The sequence below is a fragment of the Setaria viridis genome, chromosome 3, assembly GCF_005286985.2.
Source record: "Setaria viridis chromosome 3, Setaria_viridis_v4.0, whole genome shotgun sequence".
Lineage (NCBI taxonomy): Eukaryota > Viridiplantae > Streptophyta > Magnoliopsida > Poales > Poaceae > Setaria > Setaria viridis.
The window spans coordinates 45,589,329-45,595,367 of record NC_048265.2 but is presented as its reverse complement, the minus strand read 5'-3'; positions in this window follow the sequence as shown (position 1 = coordinate 45,595,367).

Below are 6,039 nucleotides of genomic sequence, written 5' to 3'. Positions count from 1 at the left end.
GGAGCAAGTGACCAAAGCAATCAGCGCCGAAGAGAAAAAACTTCAAGAGCTACCTTCTGTTATTGCCGATCTGACACGGGAGAGGCAGCGTTTTGCTCACGAGGCCCTAAGACTCCACCGCAGCGCATCGGAGGTCCCTGGATCAGCAGACGAAGACCAGCGGGTCCTTGATTCTGCCGATCAGATCCGGCGTCGGGCGATCACAGCTATCGATACTCTTCTGGGTAATCTGTAAAACACTGATCGTTTTGTACGGACATTTACTATCTTTTTTGACCGCCCTTTCTATTTACTGCTTTCCTTATTTCCGATGGGACGTAGCCTTACCAAATTTCCACGCATCTCTTTCCCATAAATACCGGCCTAGGCATTTCCTCCCGATAGTAACGTTTTGGCTTTCGGTTTTACTCTTTCTTTCCTCTCATCGGTGCGACTTCCTGTCATGGCTTCGTCAGCGTCTTCTTCTTCTGTCAACCAGGTGAAGTCTTGACCTCGACTCCCTTTCTTTTTAGATCTTAGGAAGGGAACCCCCCTTCTTAACTCCTTTTTTGTTTTAGCCTCAACGTCTTAGTCCCGAGCTCGTGCGTGCCATTGAGCTTATCCATTCTGAGGACCCACTGACGCCGGAGGACCAGAAGCTGATCATGGCTCATCGAGAGGAGCTTCGAGATCACGTCACCGCGGAGGCTCGTGTGGTCTTGGACTTTGTGGAGAGCAACGGTCACCGGCGATCTCCAATCGACAGGAGTCATCCGCTTCCTCCGCGAGTCGTCCTTGAGGACGCGGCGGCAGGGACTTCGCGCCCGATCATGGATCGGAGCCACCCTCTCCTGCGTCAAGTTGAAGCGGAGGCTTCAATGAAAGAAATAGAAGAAGAATACCTCCGTCTTATGATAGAATTAGGTCGGGCTGAGAGGGAGCGCAAGAAGAAGAATAATTAGTTATTGTATTTTTTGTTCTAAGGGCGACTAATGTTTTGTCGGCCATGTAACTCATCGTCCGTACCGAATGAATGCAATCGGCCGATCCGGTCGACTATGTGTTTGAACCGATTTGTATCGGTTACGCGTTTGAACCGATTTATATCGGCTATGTGTGGTCGTATCATGGTTATTTTCCTACGCTCCGACCCATATACTGGGGTAGTATCTTTTTAAGTATCTTCCATTTAGAGCTCTAGTGAATTCCTCTCCTTCTATTGTTTCCAAAATGTAAGCATTTCCTGGAGCGCATTTACCGATTTTATACGGCCCTTCCCAGGTAGGGGACCATTTTCCGAATTTAGGATCTTTCGACCCAATCGGCAACACTAACTTCCATACTAAGTCCCCAGGGGAGAATTGCTTGACTTTGACCTTCTTATCGTACCACCTGGCTACTTTCGTTTTGTTTTCTTCGATACTTATCAGAGCTCTCAATCATTGGCCAGCCAAATTGTCAAGTTCCCTTTTCATAAGTGATGAGTAGTCATCGGCCGTTAGCTGATCCTGGAGCGTGATACGCCTCGATCCCGCCCTTGACTCCCACGGCAGTACCGCATCGTGACCGTACACCAATTGGTAGGGAGATAACTTGGTAGCCCCATGACAAGCCATCCGGTACGCCCATAAGGCCTCTGTTAAACATAGATGCCACTTCTTCGGTTGTTCCTCGACTTTTCTTTTGATCAATTTGATTATCCGTTTATTGGAGGATTCCGCCTGACCATTGGCTTGGGCGTAGTATGGAGAAGAATTTAACAATTTGATTCCCATATCGGTCGCAAATTCCTCAAATTCCCCTGATGTGAACATTGTTCCTTGGTCGGTTGTTATAGTCTGAGGGATACCGAATCGGTAGACGATGTGATCTCTTACGAAATCGGCCATGATAGCCGATGTCACGGCTCTCAACGGGACTGCTTCTACCCATTTAGTAAAGTAGTCAGTAGCCACCAGAATAAATTTGTGCCCTTTGCTTGATGGTGGGTAAATTTGGCCGATAAGGTCTATTCCCCATCCCCTGAACGGCCATGGCTTAATGATGGGATTCATGGCCGATGCGGGTGCCCGCTCGACATTTCCAAACTTTTGACACTCCTGACAACCCTTATAATATTTGAAACAGTCTTCAAGGATCGTTGGCCAGTAGTACCCATTATTCCTGATCATCCACTTCATCTTATGTGCCGACTGGTGTGCTCCACATACCCCTTCATGGATTTCTCCCATCAGAGTCTTGGCCTCCTCCGTCCCAAGGCACTTGAGAAGGACTCTGTCGATCGTTCGGTAGAACAGGTCATCTTCGAGTAGTACGTACTTGGTGGCATGAAAACGTACTCGTCGCTCCACCTTTTTCGACGGATCCTTCAGGTAGTCGGCAATTTCTTTACGCCAATCATCGGCCGTGAGTTCTAGAGCCATAGCGCCTGGAATCGGCCGATACCCAGATGCATGCTGGGCGAGTTTGTTGGCGTCTTCGTTGCGGTCTCTTGGGATGTGCTCGATTACTGCCGATCGGAATTCTTTTAAAAGTTGTAAGCAATCTTCGTAATAAATTCTTAATACGTCATCTTTGCATTCGGACCTTCCGGTCAGTTGATCCACAACAAGCATAGAATCTCCGAAGACTTCAACGGAATCGGCCTTGACTTCCCTTAATAGTTGTAGGCCTTTTAATACAGCTCGGTACTCCGCTTGATTGTTAGTAGCGGCGGTTTCTATCGGCAGAGAAAAATCACAGCTTGCCCCCCGAGGCGATATGAGAACGATGCCGATTCCTGACCCGGCCCCACATGATGACCCGTCGAAATATAATGTCCACGGTGCCAGTTCTATGAGGGCAATCTCCGGTCCGCAGTGCTGGGCGACGAAATCGGCCATGACTTGACCTTTGACGGCTTTGGCCGATTCATACCGCAGGTCAAACTCTGATAAAGCTAGGATCCATTTGCCGATTCGACCTTTCAATATCGGCAGTGATAGCATGTATTTTACTACGTCGTCTTTGCACACGACTACACATTCTGCCGACAGTAGATAGTGCCTGAGTTTGGTACATGAGAAGTAAAGGCATAGGCACAGACGCTCCACCGGAGGATATCTTGTTTCAGCATCCAGAAGTCTTCTACTGACATAATAAATTACCCGCTCCTTGTTTCAAACTCCTGGACTAGAGCCGATCCAATAGCCTTGCCATCGGCTGACAAGTATAGTTTAAACGGTTTACCAGCTTGAGGGGGAACTAACACTGGTGGTGAGACCAAGTATTGCTTGATATCTTCCAAAGCTTTGCGCTGCTCTTCTCCCCATATAAATTCTTGGTCTGGCTTTAGCTTCAGAAGCGGCGTGAACGCCTAAATCCATCCGGATAGATTAGATATAAATCTTCTGATGAAGTTCACCTTGCCGATTAGAGACTGTAGTTCGGTCTTGTTCTGTGGGGCTACGACTTTGTTGATGGCCGCTATGGTCTTCCGATTGATCTCTATGCCTCGTTCGTGTACCATGAACCCTAAGAACTGTCCGGCGGATACGCCGAAAGCACATTTGTTGGGATTCATCTTAAGACCGTGTTTTTTGGTACACTCTAGCACTTTTCGCAAATCGGCCAGATGTTCCTCGTGACCTTTAGACTTGACCACGACATCATCGATGTAAATTTCTACCAGAAGGCCAATGAGTTTGTGGAATATGTAATTCATAGCTCTCTAATATGTAGCGCCAGTGTTCTTCAAACCGAAAGTCATTACCACCCACTCGAACAAACCAAGGTGGCCTGGACATCTGAAGGCCGTTTTGGGTATATCCTCTTCGGCCATCAGTATTTGATTGTACCCGGCGTTTCCGTCCATGAAGCTAATGATTTTATGCCCCGCGGCAGCGTCGATCAGTACATCGGCCGTTGGCATGGGGTAACCATCCATCGGTGTGGCCTGATTAAGATTCCTGAAATCAACGCAAACACGTAGCTTCCCATTTTTCTTGTATACTGGTACGATGTTAGAAATCCACTCGGCATAACGACATTGCCGAATAAATTTTGCTTCGATTAGCCGAGTTATTTCGGCTTTTATGTCTGGTAGAATTTTAGGATTGCAGCGTCGTGCGGGTTGTTGGTACGGCCGATACCCTGGTTTTATGGGTAGCCGATGTTCAACGATGGATCGGTCTAAACCGGGCATCTCGTGGTACTCCCAATCAAAACAATCCTTAAATTCCTTTAACAAATTTGTCAATTTACACTTGTATTCTGGATCTAAATTTGCGCTAATATAAGTCAGCCTTGGTTTGGTACCATCACCTAAGTCTATCATCTCTAATGAATCGACCGATGTGAACACGTGCCCTAACTTCCCATCTTCTCGGGCGAACTGATCCATCTACTCTGAGTCTTCGGAGCCGACTGCTCGGATCGGCTGTAGGCCAAAATCGGTGACCTTCAGGAAATCGGTCTCCCATACTCTGCCGGATATGCACCTGACAGTTTCGCAGCTCCACTGCTGCGTGTCGGCTGTCGCGATGCTGTATGCGGAATCGGCTTTGACTACCTCGATGTTATCACCGACCCATTGTACGAGACATTGATGCATTGTTGACGGAATACAACAATTTGCATGTATCCAATCCCGGCCGAGCAGCATGTTGTAGGATCCCTTGCCATTAATAATAAAGAAGGTGGTAGGAAGGGTCTTACTGCCGATGGTGAGGTCGACGCAGAGAGCACCGCGAGCGGTTGACACGTTACCCTCGAAGTCCTTGACCATCATGTCCGTCTTGGTCAAGTCGTCGTCGCTTTTCCCAAGCCTCCGGAGTACGGCGTATGGCATAATGTTGACTGCAGCTCCTCCGTCTACCATCAGTCTAGTGAGGGGGTGGTCGTCAACATGCCCTTTAAGGAACAGCGCCTTCATATGTTGTCGTTCGTCGTCTTCGGGCTTTTCGAACGTGGCCATCATTGGCTCCAAAGCCAACTGTGCCGTTTGTTCTTCTATCGCCGATATATCCTGTTGATCGGTGGGAGTCATGAATTCCATCGGCAGTATGAAAACCATGCCGATCTCGGCTGCCGATTCGTCACCCGCCGATTCGTCGTCTCCTTTATCGTTTCTTTTGGGGCGCCACACCCGGGGCCTTCCTTCCTTCTTGTCCGTCGCGCTTTCTTCTTCTTGCTGTTCCCATTGGCGGAGACGTTGGATTCTCCGTTTTTGAGACTTGGTCAATCCGTCGGGATACCACCTGGGGTTTATTGGTCTTCCCCCTGACCTGGCGCGTTCCCACTCCGGTTCGCGTCCTAACGGGTTTTCATCTGTCACCCGAGCATCAGCCATCTCTTTGAGCCGGCTGTGATCGCTGGCTTTGTTGTCCGATTGGTCGTGCCGATCAGTCCTGCCCCCCTGCCTATCATGGCGTCTATCTTCCGACCGATCATATCGGTCACTTCTGCCCCCAGCCGATCACGCACGGGAGGGCGCTGGTCATCTTGGTTGCGCCAATTCCTGCTGATCGGTTCTGGCCTTCCGTCTCTGGAACGAGACCTGTCAAACGGCCGATTGCCACGATAAGGACCGTTGCATTCTGGGCAAGTATCGGCCGAAGGTAGCCTGAGGTTATTTTCCCAACAATGAATGAAGAACGGGCATCTCCAGTGTTCTTCGTGCCGACGCATTGCTTCTTCTCGGGACCTTGAGCGTTCATGCTGACGTTGGTACTTCTGGAGCAGGAACTGGGAAGTAATGCGTGGTCCTTCTGACTCACCATCGTCATCCTCTATCCGTCGCTTCCCCTTGACATCTTCAGGCGTAGCTTGATTTCTGGGATCGACAGTGCCACTCTTTTTGGCCGAATCGGACGTCAGTAATTTTTTTTGGAGTGAATTCTTCCCCGTATCAACCATGTTGGTAGGAAAGGGGTGTTGGTCAATCTTCATTGGCTTGGCCGATTTTACCGGCACTTCAAATTTAAGTCTGCCTTGCTCAATGGCCGATTTTATCAGCTGCCTGAAGATCTTGCACTCGTTGGTGTCATGGGATGTGGCATTGTGCCACTTGCAATACTTCAT